The sequence below is a fragment of the Manihot esculenta genome, chromosome 10 (assembly GCF_001659605.2).
Source record: "Manihot esculenta cultivar AM560-2 chromosome 10, M.esculenta_v8, whole genome shotgun sequence".
NCBI lineage: Eukaryota > Viridiplantae > Streptophyta > Magnoliopsida > Malpighiales > Euphorbiaceae > Manihot > Manihot esculenta.
The window spans coordinates 10,758,959-10,780,819 of NC_035170.2; positions in this window are offsets into that span (position 1 = coordinate 10,758,959).

The window sequence follows — 21,861 nt, forward strand, 5'->3', positions numbered from 1 at the left end:
GAAGTTGGGTGCTCCTCAGTATGAAAAAGGAGATGACCCGTTTGTGTATCTTGAGAGGGTCAAGGTGATCACAGAGGAGATTGGGGCTGATGACAGTAGAGCCATTCAGATGGCTGGGTTCACGCTTAAGTGCAAGAAGGCACGAGAGTGGTTCAAGAATTATGTGAACCCGAGAGTGGACAACATGTCTTGGGAGGAGTTTGCAAACGAGTTTGCAGGATGGGCTTTCCCAGATAGTTCAAGGGAGCTGAAGATGACAGAGTTTGAGCAGTTGAGGCAGACTGATGAGATGGGTGTAGAGGAGTTTACAGACAGATTCTTGGAGCTGTTGCCATTTGCAGGGCAAAATCTTGACTCGGATCAGAAAAGGTCAAGGAGGTATATCATGAAACTCCACTCTAGATATTCCTCCTTGATCCAGTCAGCAGATAGGGAGAGCTTCCATGCCATAGTGGATATGGCCCGGAAAATGGAGGCCAGTGCTATCGTTCAGGGAACAGTCAGACAGTCAGTGGCACAGTCTTCTGGTTTCAAGACCCCAGGCTCTTCTTCTCTGAGTGCAGCAGCTTCAGGTAGCAAAAAGTGGAGTAACACCACTAGGAAGCTGAAGAAGAACAAGTTTTGGAACAAGGTCAAGTCCAGTCTGGGACTAGGGAGTGGCTCGAGCTCTAGTGCGGATAATGCAGTTTGTGCAAAGTGTAGTAGGCCACACAGGGGAGTTTGCCGGGCTGGGACAACAGCCTGCTTCAGATGCGGGCAAGAGGGACACATGGCTCGGGAGTGTCCTAGGGCAGCTTTTGGAGCACAGTCTCAGCAGACGGCTTCTGGCAGTGTGGCTCAACCAGCAACTCCAGCCATGACTCAGGCTAGTGGCAGAGGCAGAGGAAGAGGGGCAGCCTCTTCGTCAGTGGGTTTCAAAGGTGAAGGTCCATCAGCTCCAGCACGGATCTTCACCATGACTCAGCAGGAGGCAGATGCATCTAACACCGTGGTGGCAGGTAATTTAGTCATTGGTTGTTCAGATGTGTATGCCTTGATGGACCCTGGTGCATCTCATTCTTTTATTGCTCCGAGAGCCGTCGAGAGGTTGGGTCTGATGATCTCTGGGTTAGAGTGTCCTCTCTGGGTCAGTGGACCCAAGTGTGATCCATCAGTGGCAGAGTCAGTCTGCCTGTGCAGTCTAGTCTTTGTTGAGGGAAGATGCCTTTCCGCCGACCTTGTGGTTCTAGACTTGACAGATTTTGACATCATTCTAGGGATGGACTGGTTATCTACCTATGGTGCTACCTTGGACTGCAGGGACAAGGTAGTCAGGTTCAGAGGTCAGGATGGGTCAGAGGTTGTCTTCAGGGGAGACAGGAGGGGTACACCTAGAGGTCTGATATAAGCTCTTTAGGCTCGTAGGTTGCTTAGGAAGGGATGTCAGGGGTATTTGGCTCATGTGAGAGAGCTTAGCAGTCAGGTTAGAGAGCTCGCCTCGGTGCCAGTGGTTAGAGAGTTTCTAGACATTTTCCCAGACGAGCTGCCAGGTTTACCACCTGCTAGGGAGATAGAGTTTGAGATAGAATTGATGCCTAGAACCCGACCGATCTCTATTCCTCCCTACAAGATGGCTCCGGCCGAGTTGAAAGAATTGAAGGAACAGTTGCAAGAGCTGGTAGAAAAGGGCTTCATCCGACTGAGCACCTCACCTTGGGGTGCACAAGTCTTGTTTGTCAGAAAGAAGGATGGATCCCTTAGACTTTGTATCGACTACAGGCAGTTGAATAAAGTCACTACCAAGAATAGGTACCCATTACCAAGGATCGACGATCTATTCGACCAGCTAGCAGGAGCGGGTTGTTTCTCCAAAATAGATCTGAGATCGGGGTACCATCAGCTGAGGATTAGAGAAGAAGATGTGCCAAAGACAGCTTTCAGGACCAGATATGGGCATTTTGAGTTCCTTGTTATGCCGTTCGGGTTAACCAACGCCCCTGCAGCATTCATGGATCTCATGAACATAGTGTTTAGCCAATACCTGGATCACTTTGTTATTGTCTTCATAGATGATATCTTAGTGTATTCCAGAAATGCAGAGGAGCATGCCCATCATCTGAGGTTGGTTTTGCAGACCTTGAGGGAACATGGCTTGTATGCCAAGTTCTCTAAGTGTGAGTTCTGGCTGAGGAGCATTTCCTTTTTGGGGCATGTAGTGTCAGAAAATGGGATAGAGGTGGACCCCAAGAAGGTAGAAGCTGTGGCTAACTGGCCTAGACCCACTTCAGTGACAGAGATCAGGAGTTTCTTGGGTTTGGCAGGTTACTACAGGAGGTTCGTCCAGGACTTCTCAAAAGTTGCAGCTCCTCTGACCAGACTAACCAGGAAAAATCAAAAGTTTGTGTGGACCGACCAGTGCGAAGAGAGTTTTGAAGAGCTTAAGAAGAGGTTGACTTCAGCACCAGTGTTAGCTCTGTCATCTAGTGATGATGACTTTACAGTCTTCTGTGATGCGTCCCGTGTGGGACTGGGATGTGTACTAATGCAGAATGAGAGGGTGATTGCTTATGCTTCTAGACAGCTGAAGAAGCACGAGTTAAATTACCCCACGCATGACCTAGAGATGGCAGCAGTAATCTTTGCACTCAAGATGTGGAGGCACTACTTCTATGGGATAAAATGTGAGATCTTTACAGATCATAAGAGCCTGCAGTACATCCTGAGTCAAAGAGATTTGAACTTGAGACAGAGAAGGTGGGTAGAGCTGCTGAGTGACTACGATTGCAAGATTCAGTATCATCCGGGTAAGGCGAATGTCGTGGCAGACGCCCTAAGCCGAAAGTCACTAGGCAGTCTATCCCACATCACGGCTGAGAGGAGACCAGTGGTGAAGGAGTTTTACAAGCTTATTGATGAAGGTCTACAGTTGGAGTTGTCTGGTACAGGTGCTTTAGTGGCCCAGATGAGAGTGACACCTGTGTTTCTGGAGCAAGTGGCTCAGAAACAGCATGAGAATCCAGAGTTAGTGAAGATTGCCAGGACTGTTCAGTCAGGCAAGGACAGTGAGTTCAGATTTGACAGTAAGGGGATCCTCCGCTATGGGAGCAGACTTTGTGTACCAGATGACATAGGGCTAAAAGGAGACATTATGAGGGAGGCTCATAATGCAAGATACAACGTTCACCCCGGAGCCACCAAGATGTATCAAGATCTGAAGAAAGTTTATTGGTGGCCAGCGATGAAGAAAGAAGTGGCACAGTTTGTGTCAGCCTGCGAAGTGTGTCAGAGGGTGAAGCTGGAACATCAGAAGCTGGCTGAAATGCTTAACCCGCTACCTATTCCAGAGTGGAAATGGGAGAATATAGCTATGGACTTCGTAGTGGGGTTACCGGTGACGTCCAACAGATTGGACTCCATATGGGTGATTGTGGATAGACTCACCAAATCTGCTCACTTCATCCCTGTCAGGAGTGGCTATTCTGTGGACAAGTTGGCGCAGGTGTATGTTGATGAGATCGTCAGGTTGCATGGGGTTCCTGTTTCAATAGTGTCGGATAGAGGGTCACAGTTCACCTCCAGGTTTTGGCGGAGTCTGCAGAATGCCATGGGTACCAGGTTGGATTTCAGTACTGCCTTCCACCCCAAGACTGACGGACAGTCAGAAAGGACCATCCAGACTATCGAGGATATGCTTAGAATGTGTGTGCTGGACTTTGGCGGTTCTTGGAGGCAGCATCTACCTTTGGTGGAGTTTGCCTACAATAACAGCCATCATGCTAGCATCGGGATGGCTCCATATGAAGTTTTATATGAAAGGAAGTGCAGGTCACCTGTTTGCTGGGAGGAAGTTGGAGAGAAGGCCTTGGCAGGGCCTGAGCTAGTAGAGATTACCAGCAGGGTGGTACCCATAATCAGAGAAAGGATCAAGACTGCTGCAAGCAGACAGAAGAGTTATGCAGATATCCGCAGACGACAAGTAGAGTTTCAGGAGGGGGATCTGGTATTGCTCAAGGTGTCTCCTATGAAAGGAGTGGTTCGTTTTGGGAAGAAAGATAAACTAGCCCCACGATACATCGGACCCTTTGAAATCTTGCAGAAGATTGGAAATGTGTCGTACAAGCTAGATTTGCCTGCTTCAATGGAAAGAATCCATCCGGTTTTCCATGTTTCCATGTTAAGGAAGTTCATGTCAGATCCGAGTAAGGTTCTTAGTGAGCCTGATGTAGAGATCCAAGAAGATCTCACCTATGTTGAGCAGCCAGTACGGATCCTAGACACCTAGATCAGGAAGCTGAGAAACAAGGAAATCCCGATGGTGAAAGTCCTGTGGAACCACCACAATATAGAAGAATGCACTTGGGAGACACGGGAGTCCATGCTCCAGCAATACCCTTATCTTTTCTGAGGTTAGTTCCTTGTGAGTTTTATGTGCTTCGTATGTATGTTATGTGTATGCCATGCTATGTGCTAGTTGAGGAACATTCGGGGACGAATGTTCTTAAGGGGGGGAGAATGTAATACCCGGCTAGACTCCGGTATCGGAATTCCTACTGTTCGGTGGAATCTCGGATGTCGGAAACCTCTAGAAGGGTAAAACCATGTTTTCATAAAATGTTTTAATGTGTTTTATGGTTTAAAGCAAGATGGAAATAAGTTTTTGCATGAAAACAACCTTGGAGGAAAACTCAGGTTCGGCCGCCGAACCTCAAGTTCGGCCGCCGAACATGCAGGCATTTCGGGTGTGCCTTAGGCCCCCGAAGGCATAAGTGAGGGAAGTCCAGGTTCGGCCGCCGAACCTCAAGTTCGGCCGCCGAACATGGCATGCATGCGGAGGCACGTTCGGCCCCCGAACGTGGCCTGGCCAGCCACTATAAAAGGGTCCCTTAGCCGAAAACGGGCGAGCTTTTTCCCCATTTTCGGCCAAGGTGAGCTCTCTGCCGCCCCTCACCGATCTTGAGTTCTTTCCTTCAAATCTTTCACGATTTTCACAAGTTTTCATCTTGTTTTGAAGATTTTCAAGTTTTGAGCAAGTTTTGAGCTTGGAGACCCAAGGAAGTTGTAAATCTCCCACCTCCGAGTTTAGGTCGTCTCTCTCTCGATCTTCATGAGGTAAGAGTCGATCTTAAGCTCAATGCATGTTTTAAGTAAGTTTTATGAAGATCTATGGGGTAGAATGCATGTTTAGCTTATGGTTAGGTTTATGAGTTTATGTTGTGTTTTTGAACAATGTGGCTTGCAAATGCATGTTTGATGTGTTGTAGATGGGGTTTTAGATAGTTTGAAGCCTCTAGGAGCTTGTATGCTTATGTATGTGTGTTGTAGAATAGGTTTATGCATGTTTGGATGGAATGGGAGGCGTATATGCATAGAAGAGCTGAGTTTCTGCCACTAAGGGAGAAACCAGGTTCGGCAGCCGAAGGAACTTTCGGCCGCCGAACATGCTTGTGGAAGCAGCCTTCGGCTGCCGAAGCTTGCCCCCGAAAGGAGACTTTCGTCTCTGTCTGGGAGTTTCGGCCGCCGAAAGTGCCGCCGAACATGCATAAGTTTCGCCTCTGTCTGGGAGTTTCGGTCGCCGAAGGTGCCGCCGAACCTGCCTGACTTTCGACTCTGGAGGGACTTTCGGCCGCCGAACCTGCCGTCGAAAGTGCCCTGTCCAGCCTTCCTTTGCATGTTTTTGCATGATTGTTTTGAGGTATTTCAGGGGGTTTTTGGGGGATGTTTTTAGAATTATGTTCTAATTGTTTGGTCCCTCATTTGAGTCCACCTGTGTAGGTTCGGACCTGAGGAACCGAGGACCCCAGCAGTGAGTTAGCTGCTTCAGTCATTGTCAGAGCTAGCCCAGAGGTGAGTAGAATAAACCTTTACGATTTAAAGCAAATAAATTATAAAGTTTTTAGCATGTTCATGCATCATGAATGCCATGTGATGAATTAGGTTGTTTGCATTAGAATTCACGAATATGTTGCATTGCATTTATGATGTTGATGTGGATTGGTTATTGGATGATCCTTTAGTCCTCATATGGTATGATGATGTTACGGCATGATATGGTATGGAAGTCCAGGTTGTACCCATTCTACGTCCCTAGCTCATTGGAATGTTATGATATGTTATGTTAAGAGAAAGACCGGTTGTACCTATTCTACGTCCCGACACTTTGTAATGTAGAGGACTATTGGTGACAATACCATCCGAGATGTGATTTGTTGTGATGTGTTGCATTACATGATGGCATGAGAATTTAAATGTTGTTTTTTTTCGTTATTCTGCTCACTGGGCTCTCCCTTATCCCCCAGGATTGCAGGTACGGGCTAGACAGAGAAGTCAAGAAGAGTAAAGTCATATGTTTGTAATAGATAGAAAGTGGACATGATAAATTGTAAGATGATGTAAAGTTGAATAGTCATGTTATGTGTAATGATATTGAGGATTAGAGGTTGTGCTTGACTTTATGTATAAGGTATCCCTTTTAATACATGTGCTTTCAGATTGCAAAAAATTTTTCTTTTTCCTTTCAGTCTTAAGTTAATTAGCCACAGTTAAATTTTGATTTGTTTATGCTTTCAATAAAACACACACAACCACAACCTTCTTCTTCTTTTTGTTTTGCTCTACTCAAACTGATGAACTATGTTGGATAAGTCTTTCTTTCCATGACCCCATTGATGTGAAAACTCTTTAAACTTATGTTGAATCAATTGCAGTGAGTTGTATTCATGTTTGAAAATTGCCTTTTGAATTGAATCTTTGAGTTTGCCATGGTGAAAAATGTATTGATGACCCTCAATTGATTGAGAATAAATTAAAGTTGTGTGAATGAACTTAATATGACTTGATTTAGCAATTGGTGTTGATTTGCCCAAATCATTGAGAGAAAGAAAATTCAGCAAAGGCATAGACCTCAAAAGCACAAAAATAAGAGCTACTAGCCACTTGGATAGGTGACCAACTGAAAAATATAAACCATGACATCTAGATGTTTTATGATGATTATGTAAACCAACTCAACTTATGATGTATCGCCCATTGGGGCATTGATGAGATCCCACAGAGGGGTCAATGTGTATAGTTATGACTATGTTCAGTGCATTCACAGGTTGAGGTTGGTATATGTGAGAATGTATGAAAGAAAAGTTTTAAATTTTTATGTATGTTGTTGATCATGTATGAGATTAAGCAGGTTTTCAGGATGTATGTTAGGCTTGCTACGGGTCCTGGCGGCCTTAAGCCGACCTGGATCCTAGCGCCGGTAGCGGTCCGATTTTTGGGTCGTTACACCGAAAGTGGGTGACTTTCGGCTCTGAAAGGACTTTCGACCGTCGAACCCTGCCGCCGAAAGTACCCTGCCGCCGAAAGTGCCCTGCCCAACCTTCCTTTGCATGTTCTCAAGGCATGTTTTATGATGTTTTAGGGGATTTTTGGGGAGATGTTTAGAGTCATGATAGAGTATGTTTGGACCCTCATTTGAGTCCATCTGTGTAGGATCAGACCTGAGGATCCGAGGTGATCAGCAGTGAGACAACTGCTTCAGAGTTAGTCCAGAGTCAGCCAGAGGTGAGTGGAACTAAACTAATCTTTTATTTCAAGAAATCAAATGTTTTAAGCATGTTCATGCATCATGATATGTAATAGGTTGTTTGCATTATAATCCACGAATATGCCGCATTGCATTATTCATTGTGGGTGTGGATGGACAATAGGACGACCCATTAGCCCTCTAGATATTATGTTATGTAACAGAAGTCCTGAGGAGCCCCACTGAGGGCCGGGCACAGAGCTTATGTATGTAATAGAAGTCCTGAGGAGCCCCACTGAGGGCCGGGCACAGAGCTTATATATGTAATAGAAGTCCTGAGGAGCACCACCGAGGGCCGGGCACAGAGTAGAGGGATTTTTGGGTCAGTCCATCCGTGATGTGAATTGTTTGTGCTGTGACGCATTCATAAGAGCATATGTTTATTATAATATTTTTATAGTTCTGCTCACTGGGCTTTTGTAGCTCACCCCTCTCCCCAAACCCCCAGGTTTGCAGGAGCACAGGTAGCTATGGGAAAGTCAGCAGGATTATGGCATAGTCTATGTAATAGTCTAGTAGTGGACATGAAGTGTAAGAATAATGTAATGTAATGTAAAGAAATGTATTGAGGATTAGTATTGTGTTTGGCCCTAATGTTTATGGTTAATCCCTTTTTGTACATGATCTATATGAAATGTTTTAATGATAAGAAATGTTGAACCAAGCTTGATGTATGATATGTTGACCCACTAGAGCATTTGATGAGGGCTCTAGTATGGGGTTTTATGTTTACAGTATGGTGCATGCACAGGTCAAGCTTGATATATGTGAAAATTTAAAGTTTTTATAAAAATGTATGATCATGTATGGGATTTTATCAGGTGTACAACATGTATAGTAGGCTTGCTACGGGTCCCGGCGACTTTAAGTCGATCTGGATCCTAGCGCCGGTAGTGGTCCGGTTTTCGGGTCGTTACAATAACATGACCAAGAATGAGTGGACCGTGATAGGACTGAATTCCAAAAATATGTGTGGCAAACCAGAATCCGGAATTATGTTTTCTCTTAAACACCATGCTCCAAAGAAAATAAAGTTCAGTTTTGGTCAAAATATTTGATGCGTCCTTGCATCCAGAAAAAGCATGGGCTAAAAACCTATGCAAGTATTTCAAACAAGAATTGTGTATATACAAGTCTTTGGATCTATTAAGGCAGTATGAATCAGGAGGGCTATCACAGAGTTTAGCATATGCAACAGTGGCATCAAAATCAGTAGGGATATCACAGAGAGCATGTTGGGAGTCAAATCCCAGTGTAGAAGTGAATTCAGCCATAGACATGCGAAAGCGATGTCCTATTAGCTGAAAACTAACTATGTCAGATGTGTGGATAGTGAGCATAGCAGTTTTATCAAAGAAGAAAGTGCAGAAGTACTCATGAGTGAGTTCTGTGAAAGCATGCTTGCTTAGGTGGAAAAACGATCCTTAACCAATGCCATCAATAAGGAGCTACTTCCTCCCGAATACCCAATGAATCAAGTGTCTGAAGATGTAGAAACTTACCTAGTATGTAAGGGAGGGAAGAGATGGTCTTGTATCTGGTGCATTTGGCCTGTTTGTTGAAGACTAGTGCCTTCAAAGCATGACTCGTAGATTGTGATTTGGACAAATCGCGGTTGGAGCTAGGAATGCAGTGTTCTTCAGAATTTGTGGCTGGCCCACTAGGTGAGGACTCAATGCGGCACCTAGTGCTAGGACACCTAGATGAGGGTGTAGGTGCTGGGAGCTTCTGTTTGCATTTGTCTGAGGGAGGTAGTGATGGCGATGGTGTGGCTTGGGAGTCAATATGCCATTGGCCTGAGGTGCAGAGTGTGGCGCCGTAGATGGCGCTCGTGGTCAGCACTGATAGGTGTTGGTGACCGGCGGCGATGAAGTGCGTAGAGACGCTTTAGCTGTTGACCCAGTCTCGGCGGTGATGTTTGCGATGGGTGGGGAGTTGACGATTGGCTCCTCGTCACTGTTCGCGGGCACGCGTACTGGTTTGGGTAGGCCTAGGTGGCGCCACTGGCCTGGTTCGAAAGTAGCCACCATCTTTTTCGCACTATGTTTGTCTGTGGGGGAAGGTGTGTTGGCTTGAGAGAAAACTTAGTGAAGAAGGTAACGTAAGTAAGTAAAAATAAAAGAAACAATTTAAAGTGGTTAGGGAAATTTGTTTTCCCTGGTTAATAAATGCAGACTCACAGTTCTCTGGTGTAGCGATTTGCCTAGTTGATTTGGGCGAATCAGCTCTGGGCGAATCGTTCCTGCTGGGTTGCCTTTCAGTAGCGCCCTGGTTTAAAGTTACGGGCTAGAATGTCCCGGTTTGATCAAATAGATGGAGAGGGGATATTCAATGGAATTTCTTCAACTACTTGAACAGCAAATAGCTCATAATATGACTTCAGACAGTGTCCGTTGACTTTAAAGGCCTTACCTGTTTTTAAACTGCGAATGTCCACAGCACCATGGTGAAAAATGTGTTCCACTATAAAGGGTCCAATCCAACGAGACCGTAGCTTTCCTGGAAACAGTTTTAAATGAGAGTCAAAAAGTAAAACCTTATCACCAACCTTAAACAATTTTCTGGAAATATGGTTGTCATGAAAAGCTTTAGCTCTGGACTTGTAATCCCAGGCAGTTTCATATGCATCACGTATTAGCTCTTCCAATTCTTGAAGTTATAACTTCCTGTTTGAACTAGCCTCTTCGATGTTAAGATTACAACTTGTAACAGCCCAATAGACTATGTGTTCTAGTTCAACAGGTAGATGGCATGCCTTTCCATAGACCAACCGGTATGGAGACATCCCTATGGGTGTCTTTTAGGCTGTTCGGTATGCCCACAAGGAATCATCAAAGCGTACACTCCAGTCTTTGCGATTTGGGCAAACCGTTTTCTCTAGAATGACCTTGATCTCTCTGTTTGACACCTCAGCTTGCCCGTTGGTTTAAAGATGGTAGGCAGTGGACGTTCTGTGGATAACATGATATTTCTTGAGAAGGGCTTCCACTACTTTGTTGCAAAAGTGCGTTCCTCAGTCACTAATAATTACTTTGGGCACACCACACCTAGAAAAGATGTAAGATTTTACAAACTTCATTACTACTTTAGCATCGTCTGTCCTGGTTACTTTGGCTTCTATCCATTTGGATACATAATCTACAGCGAGGCGTATCCAAAGGATGGTGGAAACGGTCCCATAAAGTCTATCCCCCTGACTGTGCGGTTGTCGAAGCCGGTCAAAAATAATCTTTTTGGTTATCAATAATTTTACAACTGTAGATAGTGGCAAAATGATCGAATCCACAGGGAATTGATACTTACCTATTTTTCTTATCAAGACCAAGTAAACAAACTGAAAGTAAAAAAAGGGGGGTTTTGAGATTGATCAATTAAACTAATACTGAAAGCAACAAAGTAAAGCAAATAATTAAAGTAAAGGAGATTCAAATATGAGAAAAGCTCTAGTTGAAGAATTAGATCCACTTCAGTTGTTGGGATTGATCATTGACACAAACATTCCTTTATTTGATTTAATAAATTAGGTATGGAGGTGGAAGACGCTTCTCACCACTATATCCCTCCTTAAGCATAAATTAATTAGGGAACGTCCTCTAATTAATCATTAATCAACAAGTTGCCAATGAATGTCCTTGGGCCTTTGGCATCTACCAACTGTCAATTGTATTAAGCAATAGAGAGACCTAATTCTAGCTACCCAAACGTATGGTGATATTGCTAGATCATGTAATTTCCTTAATTTTTACACCAAGAGTTACTTGTGTTTGAATAATTCAAGAAATTATGGACTTAAAACTATCCAAACTAACAAATTATTACTTTGCAATCAGAATCAATGGGCCCTATTGATCTAAACAACAAAGCAACAATGGAATTAAGCATGAAATTTCATAAATATTGATAAATAAAAGATAAACACAATATATTCAGATCTCCCAATCTATAAAACAATCAAAGTTTCACCTAATCTTCAACTAGAAAAAGAGGTTTCAGCCACTCATAGTTGAAACAAAATAAAAAATAAAAGAAAGAGAAGAGGAAAGAAGGAACCGGCGGCGGCTTGGGAGAGCCTGCGGCTTGATCCGAATGGGAGAGTGGAGATCTGAATGGTGTGTGTGGAGATCCAAATGGTGTGTGTGGAGATGTTGTGCGGCTTGCTTATGATCCTTTTATAGCCTTAAAGTGTTGCCCTAAGTTTCCTTGTTGAGGTGGAGCCTTCTTTTGAATTTTGAATGTCCTCTTTTGAATTTTGAATTTTGAATTTTGAATTTTGAATTTTGAATTTTGAATTTTGAATTCTTGGGAGGCAAGTGCATCTTTTTGAGATTTGGCTTCGTGAATAAGGGAAAGACTTCTTGAAGATTTGAAATTTGAATTTCAAATTACTCTGCTGTCTGTACTTTCCTTATTTTTCTTCACTCCAGCTGCAACTTGGCTTGGGCAAACAACTTGTTCTCCTTTATCCTTTTTTAGGCAGTTTTAAGAGCATTTTCACCAAATTACCTCTTTACACTATTTTTTGCAAAATAAGATCAAAACCACAGAATTAGGTAGAAAACGTGTAAATTAACATTAATAACAGAATGATAAATGGGTCTAAATTTGGTCTGATCATCCCCATATTTCAAAGATCTCGCAAACCATGATAGGCATTTGTGGCATTTGATTACAGCTGTTTAGATTTCCAGATTGTTGGCACTTGGTACATGGCCTGCAAAATGAATAAGAATCATGAAATATGTTAGGCCAAAATAAACCACACTCAAGGATCTTTTAGGCTGTTTTGCATGGATCAAAGTGTCCTCTACAACTGTGTTAATGGCAAAAGGTCAAGACTGATGCTATTTCTTGATCTGTGATGCATCTCCTGATTACTTGGTCAGAACAGTGCTTCCATAGGTAAGGCTCATCCCAAATGTAATACTTTGCATTGTTCTTAACTTTTTCCTTTGTGTGTTTGGGCAAATTAGGGGACAGATCACCAGTAACCAAGTAATTAACTATGTCAGCATGCCACGGTGTGACAGATTGTACAGCAAATAGTTATTCATCCGGGAAGGCTTCATTGATTGGACATGGTTCTAGATTTGTAGGAAGACGGCTTAGGTGATCAGCCACAATGTTTTCTTTCCCTTTCTTGTCTCGAATTTCTAGATCAAACTCTTGCAAGAGTAATATCTAGCTGATAGCGGTTGTCGAAGCCGTTAAAAATAAGTCTATTAACAATTAACAAAAATAACTTGTAGATAGTGGCAATAGGGTCGAACCACATGGATTTGACACTAAGGACTTTCCTAACTATGACTTGGGCAAATTAATAAAATAAAATAGAGGGGGGTTGGTTTTGGATGATGGTAGACTAAAATTAAAACTGAGTAAAAGAAAGTAATAATTAAAATGATGAGTAAATCAATGGTAAAAGGACTCTAGTTGAAGCATAGGATCTATTTTAGTTTTCGAATTGATCATTGATTTTTTGATTCTCCTATTTATTTCAATAAATTAGTTTAGGATGTGGAAGATGCTTCTTACAACCAAATTCCTCCTTAGTTTTAGTTCGATTAGAAAACGTTCACTAATCAAACACTAGTTAACAAGTTGCCAAGGAACGTCCTTGGGGTTTTTTACTTTTCAACTGTTAACTGTATTAAGATTTAGAGAAACCTAATTCTAACCTTGCCAACCGCGTGGTCAAGTTTAGATCATGCAACCAATTGTACTTGTATTCAAATAATCTAAGCAATTACGGACCCAAATTATTCAAACTAACAATATATTACTCATGCAATTAAAAGCAACAGGCCTTAATTGATTCTAATAGCAAGGCCATAATAGCATGAAGAACAAGTTGTATAAATATTGAAAAATAGAAGTTTAACAATGGAGTTTTAAATCTCCCAATTCATCACAAACTAAAATTTCTCCAACTTCAACTAGAGACAAAAGTGTTTAGCCACTCATAGTGGACAAAGAACACATAAAAGAGAAAGAAAAGGAGAGGAAGAGTTGCTGCCGAAAATCTGATGTGATTGTCAAGATATCTTGTTGTTTGGTGCTGTCCCCTTTTATAGGTGAGAAGTCCTAATCCTTTTTGGAATTGGAATCCTATTTTGACTTGGTCTCTTAATGGTCTTTTAATCTCTCATTTGCCTTTATGTTTTATCATGAGTAAAACTCTTTTGGTGAAGGACTTTCTTTAGTGTGGCTCTTGGAGTTGTCATAGGATTGATCTTGTGGTGTTTGAAGTAGAATAGGACTCTAATAGTTTTGGAATTTTGAATTTCCTTCTTTTCCCGCACTGCTGTAATTTGCTGGAGTCAGTTCGATTTAAGCAGTTGATTTGGGCAAATCACTTGCCCAAATTGTTTCTGCAAATCAATTCCAGTCTTCTGCTTTAGTTTTCTTCAAGTTGATAAGTTGATAAGCAGTCCCGCCCGAGGAAAGGAAGACTTAACGATCGCGTTCATAATCAAGAGAAGAGACCCGACCTCAAGACAGGTCAGCTTTAAGTCAGACAAACTCGCCCTCTCAAACATCATAAAAAGTTTATTTACATAAATAAAGTGGATAATATCTATTTTGATTTTTCAAGAATATATAAAACATAATTTTCCTATTTCACTTCCCTCAAGTATACCATCTGTACTTTGTATCTATAAATTAACAAGGTTACATATGAGATTGGTGAAGCAAAGTAGCTAATTTTTTGCATAAAACTCTATTTAAATAATCACAAATATCAAAACAATCAAATTATAGATTAAACACTCAATTGAGGACAAACATGATTTCTATTCACATTTTATTAAATCTCACACTCAATTGAGGACAAACATGAAATTAAATTAATTAAACTAAAATCTCATAAACTAAAATAAACCTAAAAATAAAATTTAGAGACGCTAAATATAGTAGAATTAAGAATGCAATAAAATAGGCATATGGAGCATTAACTTCACTTAATCTAATATCAAATTCAACGCTTATATTGAATAATCAATTTAATTATCAATGCAAGGAAATATAATTCTAATCTTTTTAATACCCTTTTCCAAGTAGTATTAAAAATATTACTAAATCTTAAACCTATTTTTCAACAGTGCCATAAACTTTAATTAGTTGATCGAGTATAAGTTATAATTTCAAATCCTAAAGAGTTTAACTAAATTACTTACACTCAAGTTAAAAATCCCCAAGATGTTTATTATTTTAACCCAATTTATAACATTTTCTCCTAGTACTAGTTATGAATTAAATCATTAAGTAACACAATAGAGTTCAAAAGTATTAAGCATAATAATAAACTTTCACATTTAATAAGGAAAATTAATATATAAGTCCAAATAATAAGAGTTCAAACTACATCAAATGCTCTACTTTGAAAGTTAAATGATATAAGAGTTCAAAATTCCTAACAAAATTATAGAATATACAGCCATCTCTATAACAAAATACAAAATAATATTAATAAAATAAAGTCTAAAAGAGAAGAAAAAAAAACTAATGGAGGAAAAAAAAAACACTAATGGAGGAAAGCAAGTTTTAATATTTTAAACCAATTACTCCTCTTTCTATGAAGCGCACTTTTTCTCTCTTGTTATAGAGAATGATTGTTGAAAATTGAGTTGTTGAAGATTTCTAAGGTGGCTAGTAATTATGAACAAGAGAAAATGAAGTTTTTTTTATAGTGTTTGGATGTTTAACCTAGGATTTAGAGACAAAATAAAAAGACTATCGGGTCTTTAATACGTCTCACGGCTAGGTCGTACGTGATTGGTCTTTCTCACGACCTAGCCATAAGAACCATTACCGATTTTGGCATAAAAACATGTCTCACGGCCAGGTCAAGAGATTTGGCCATTGCTCATGGCCTCGCCGTGTGCCTCTTTTATGTCTCATGGCTAGACCATGAGACTTGATCACTTCTCATGTGCCTCTTTTATGTTTATGACCAGGCCATGAGACTTGGTCATTTCTTATGATTAGACCATGAAACATTCTATTTTTTCTTATTTTCATATTTTTCTATATTTCATGGCTTAGATGTGAGATTTAATTTTTCTAACACCTCTAAACACTTTAAATAACTCTCAACTTCACTATAAATGTACCGATTGATCTCCATTGCACGCTTAGAAATAAGAAAAATAACAACAATTAGAAATTTTGGAAGTATATGCATATTAAATAAAAAAATTAGTATAAAAACATATGAAAATGCTTTTCAAGTTTTATGAAATTGTATCAAAAAGTGCTAAATTTAAATATAAAAAAATTATCACGTTAAGGTTGAATAAAAATTTTATCTCCAGAATATAAAGTCTAATCAAGAAATTAATATACTACACTTTTTAATTTCTTTTTAACTTTAAGAATTCAATCCAAATTATGGTAAAAAGAAGAATATAAGAATGGATATTGATAAAAGAAAGAAGAGTAGAGGAAGTTTTCGTAATGAAATTTTGATGTCTATTTATAAATATTGAAAGGGCACATTAAAAAGAGACAATATTTTATTTTAAAAAATAATAATAAAATTGAATTAAATTTAAAAAATTAAAATTTAATACATTTGTTTAGTTAAAGTACTAAAGAAATGTGTCCCTTTCATGGAGACACGCCTCTTTATATATTTATCCTTTTTAAAAAAACCTTTTATAATTTTTAATATTATTTAGTATTTTCAAGCCTATTAAATCATACATATAAATTCATTCATATCATTAGAGTAGAATTATTTCACTTATTTTAGTAGGAATAAAGTTAGTTTTCTTGGTATAAATAGGATTTCCTTGTGTTAGTAGAATTTTAGAAATTATTTTTTTTTTATTATTAGGATTAGGCTTTTAGAATAGTATAAAAAAATGGAGAAAAAAGGATGGACGACCTTAGAATTACGTTTATGATCATGTAGATTTTTGTTCTTATATTTTTAATATTTTGTGTTGCATCTTGTTTAGTAAATTTGTCGAGAATTTTTTCTTAGTGGAATTTCTAATAGAATTTATCAATTGATTACCTATGTTTATAATCATATTATTTAGTTAGGGGTATAGCCGAGTAAATCTTGGAAGTTAATTTTTATGTGTTTTAACATCAAGTTGTGTGATAGATTATTAATCACAAGTTGATCCTGGATTGAAATTAGAGCTAGATCATAGATAAAGTCTTATATATCTATCTTGGTTATGCAAGTTATTTTTATTTTAGTTTCTTTGTCATTTCTAATTTAACATTATTTTCATTATTTCATTATATCTCATTATCTCATTGTTTTAGTTTATATCATTATTTTTTATTGTTTCAATTTATCTCGTTCTTGCTTTTTATCTCGTAGTTTTGGATTTTTTTTTTTAAAAAGAGAGTGCTCAATTGAGTAAAAGATGTATTTAGTTGTGCTTGTGCAGAAAATAAGAAAAATATTCAACAATAGTAGTAAAGATGGTTATAGGAGATGCAATGCATCCATTGTGAGTTGTATGATAAAGTTCAATGATTTTGAAGATCATGAAAAGAGCCATTGTGATGTTGTCTAGTTTGAATATGGCCAAGAGATTTTGAATCTTATTCGAAAGATTGCATTATTGAATACATCTATAATTTCGACTTTAATAGATCAAAGCCATAAAATGCAAGTTGCCACCGAGATTATTGCTCAAGACAATAAGTGCATAAATGAGTTTATACTTGATGGTCATTCTTTTGCTATTACAATTATTGATTCGAAGGCGAGTCACCTTAAGGAGGGAGGATCTAATATGAGCACGGAAGCAATAATTTTTAATAACTTGAAGGCTCCAAATCATAAGAATTTAGAAAGGTTCAAGTCATCCATGAACAATATTATATTCGATGGACAAAAAAATATGCAAGCCATGGAATCCAATGCCAATTTCTAAACCAAGAGAAATCAAGCTATCTTCGATAGCTTTGAGGTATCCAAGATGAGAAATATATTTGAGAAGTATCAGATCGATCAATGAGAAAGATTCGCTGCAGCTTTCAAAAAAATGCATCAAAATCACTTATAGAAGCGAAGAATACGATTATACACGCCTTATCCTATATTATAAACAATTGTCCCGTGTTATATTATGAATCAATGAAGCATAGACATGGAGTACAAATGAAATATAGACCAAGGAGCATAGTCCTATATTCTTTGAAATTTACTCCGTGTTTTTAAAGGTTGTCCTGAATTTTGGATTTTAAAGTATTTTAAACTTTAATGTTATTTAGTATTTTTAGTCCATAAATCATGTGAATATGTGCCTTTTTTTTAGAGTATCCTTATTTTACTTGTTTTTAATAGGATTAGATTTTTTTATTTATTTTAGGTAGAATTTCCTTGTATTAGTAGATTTATTAATTGTTTTCTTTTCTTTTTTTCTTTTTACTAGTGCTAGATTTTTAAACACCATAAATAGAGATATGAAAAGAGATAGACAAAACAAAAGAGAATTTTATTCTTAATACAAAGATAAATTTCTTTATGTTCAAGGATTTCTGCTAGTGGTGTTTCTAATAGGATCTACCATTTATTATCTATATTTTTGATCACATTAATTTTTTTTTTTTGATATTTTCATGTTGTTTATACTCTCAGTTTAATTTATAATTTAATTAATTTATATATTTATTATTAAAGTTTATATATGATATAATATTACAGAGAATTTGTGATATTAAAAATTTGAGAGGATAATTTTAATTATCAACATAAAATTACCAAATGTTACATTTAATTTTATATGGTTTGTAAAATTTTTTAACATTATTATTGAAGTTTGGGATAACAAAACAATTAATAAAAAAATGATGTTTTTAATTATTAAAATTACTAAATAATTTATATATATATTTTTAAAAGCAAAACTACTCGATCTATTAATAAAATTTCATAAAATAAAGAGAAATATCATTAGAGATACAATTATACTTAATAAATTCTCTAACCAAAGTATGAGTAGCTAGAGTAGTATTACGACGAACCCATCTAACAGAAATATCAGTTTTACAGTCTAATAAAGATTTATAATCATTCAAAATCAAACCCCTGCATAATATAATTTGGCAAATATGCTTCTCAAGTGCCTGTTGAAACCCTGCATAAGATAATTTGACAAAAATTCTCCTCTTTCTTTCTCATCTCTCGAGCATAAATCATTAAAATCTTCCAAACAAAATCACAAAAGTGAGCTTCTACGAGATAAAACTCGAATAAGGTTCCAAGACTGACGTTATCGTTGCGATTCCGGAAACCCATAATAACTAGTAAACCTCCATTGAACATGACATTCCAAAACAACCGAATCAATAAAATTTGAAAAAAAGCCAACCACAGACACATGACTCTTCTACACTAACAAAAGTTTTCCTCCCAATTCTTATCTATTAACTAAGAAACAATTATCAAAATATAAAAAATTACGAAAAAATCTCACTAAGAGTTTTTGTTAACGTTACTAATTGATCATTTCAAACTCTCCCAATTATAATAATAATAATAATAATAATAATAATAAGTAACAATTTGTTACTTTTTTTTTTGTTTTTAACGTGCAATTATTAATTTTTACTCGTTGTATTTATAAATTTAATTTTTTATTATTTAATATAACATATTATCATGTATTTAATTTAATAACTAATAAAATTTAATTATTTATTATAATAAATTATTACTAATTATTTTTACATACATAATAATTTCTCTAGAAAAAAATTAGGGGTATGTTTGCTGAAGTGGATGTTGAGAGGGTACTTGCTGTATCTGGTACGGGTTCTACCTATCTTGATAAATTGATTTAACATTTTAACAAGTTTGGTACTTACAGTGTTAAGTCAGTCTATCATGTGGTGGTTTATATTTATTCCACGGGTTAGGAGAAAAGTTTGAATTTCTGTTAGAATAAGATTTGGAAGGCTGCTATTCCTGCTAAATTTAGGAACTTTGAATGGAGGGTTGCTAGGAATATTTTACCTACTGAGTGTGTCTTTAAAATAAGAGTATTCCTATTAATCCGAAATGTTATCAGATGTCAATCATGTTCTTTTACATTGTCCTTTGGCTAGAGAGAGTTGGGTGGCCATAGGATTAGTTTTTAATTTCTCTGATGTGCTCAATATGCTATCCCATGTATTTTCTCTTGGGGATGATGTTCTTTGCAAAGGTGTGTATTCTTATTGGAGTTTGTGGTGACATCGTAATAAAGTTTTGTGGAGAAATAAGTGTATTGTTTCCTTTGATATGTGTCTGCATGCTTCTACTTTACTTCAAGATTGGACTCATGTTTTGCATAAAAAAGCCTTTCCTTTGCCCTTTCTAATCTTGTTTTGCAGCTTAATGTGGACTGTGCTTTGTTTAGACAGCAAGATGCAGTGGGTTTTGGAGCAGTGTTGCGGGATAGTGAGGAGTTGTTTGTTGCTGCAATCTCTGGGCATAATATGGGTCATTTTCCATCTCGGGGGTGCTGAAGCGATGGGATTGAAGGAGGCGCTTTCCTGAATTCTTTCTTCTCGCGGTTGCACAGGTGTGGATGTAAAAGTGGACAACCTTGGGCTTGCCAATTGTATGAGTTCGGATATTGTTGACCAATCCGAGTATGGTTTGTTAATTTCTGAACGTAAGAAACTTATTAGCCGTGTATTCTTAACATTTCTCTTTTTTGGGTTAAGCATCAAGCGTACAGGGTGGCTCACTTGCTTGCTAGATCCTCTCTTTCTTATGCTTGTCCTCATGTTTGGTCATCTCGGCCTTCTTTTATTTTGAATGAGCTTTATTTTGTTTCCGAAGCTAATGTATCATAGGCTTGGGTGCATGTAGAAAGCCTATTGGCTTGGGTTGGTTAATTCTTTGTGCTTTTGGTTTTATTCTGTATTCTCTTTTTTTAATATATTTGCTAGCTTTAGAAAAAAATAACGACCATAAAATTACTAAATTTAAAAGTTATAAATTATAATAAAAGTTTTTTTTTTAAATTGTAATGGTATTAAATTAATATTAAAAATTTATTTTATTACATTAATTTAATACGAACTTTATTATATTCGTGCAAAAAAGTAAAGTATTTTAGTTGTTAAATTTTAAAAGTTAGTTACATTATTTTAGCTTATTCATATCATTAATGCTTAAAATTAAGTTAACTCTTAAAATTATGAAATAATTAAATAAAATTATTGAATCATCTTAATTTTATCTTTAAATTAAATATATTATGTTAATAATTTTAAATCTAAAATTCATAAAAACTTTCAGCAACATAATTTTTTTTATAATTATTTAATATATAAATATAGTATTTTAATAGTTTTATTCCAAAATTTTAATCTTATATTGTATATGAACATGTATATAATTATTTAATATTTGAATATATTATTTTAATAGCCTTATCTTGAAATTTCAATCTTATAAGTGAGTATTTATACAAATGTACAGAAATTTTGGGTTTCTAAATAATGAAATAATTGAAGTAAAAAAATCTGTCAACTTTAAAATTTAAATATAATTATTAATATTTAGAAAAAAATAAACGTATTCCTCTCTTATATATATAATGCTTGAAATTATTATTTAAATAATTATATATATATAATGAATAAAATAAAATAAAATGCATAGTTACAAAATTCTTACACTATATGATCTCATAGTATTTTCAAAGAAATTATATTAAATTAATATTTTTTAAAAAATTAAGTTTCAATGAAATTTAATTAATTACATATATAATGATTGATTTAAATTAAATTAATTTTAAAAAAATAATTACTTAATAATAGAGTTTGAATTTAAATAAGACATTAATGTAATAATTGAAAATTTAATTTTTAATTTTTTTAATTATTAACCACTTTCGATGTAAGGCAAGGCAGAAAAATAGAGTTTGAGTAGGGAACAAGAAATTTTGAAAAAAAAAAACAACAAATCAAAATCATAAAGTAACACGAAAAAGAAAATTAAAAATTTTAAATAAATAAAAAAAAGTTGGTCGAAAAAGGAAAGGTGGAGGCTCCACCACAATTGGCATCAAATGCTTGTAGGAACTCGCACTCAATTCCAAGCTCTGGAAACCTCAATTATTATTTTTCTTTTTTCTCCTGTATTTTCTTAAAAATAAAAAAGCATGCCTTAAAATTTTTATAGTATGTCTAACATAGAATTATAATTAACATTTTAATCTTAGATTAAAAAGTAAATTAAATTAAATATTTTTAATTGTTTCAAAAAAAATAAATATTTTAAGTAAATAATTTTTCAAAAATTTAAATCACTTAATTTCAATGAAAAGGGCTAATTCATA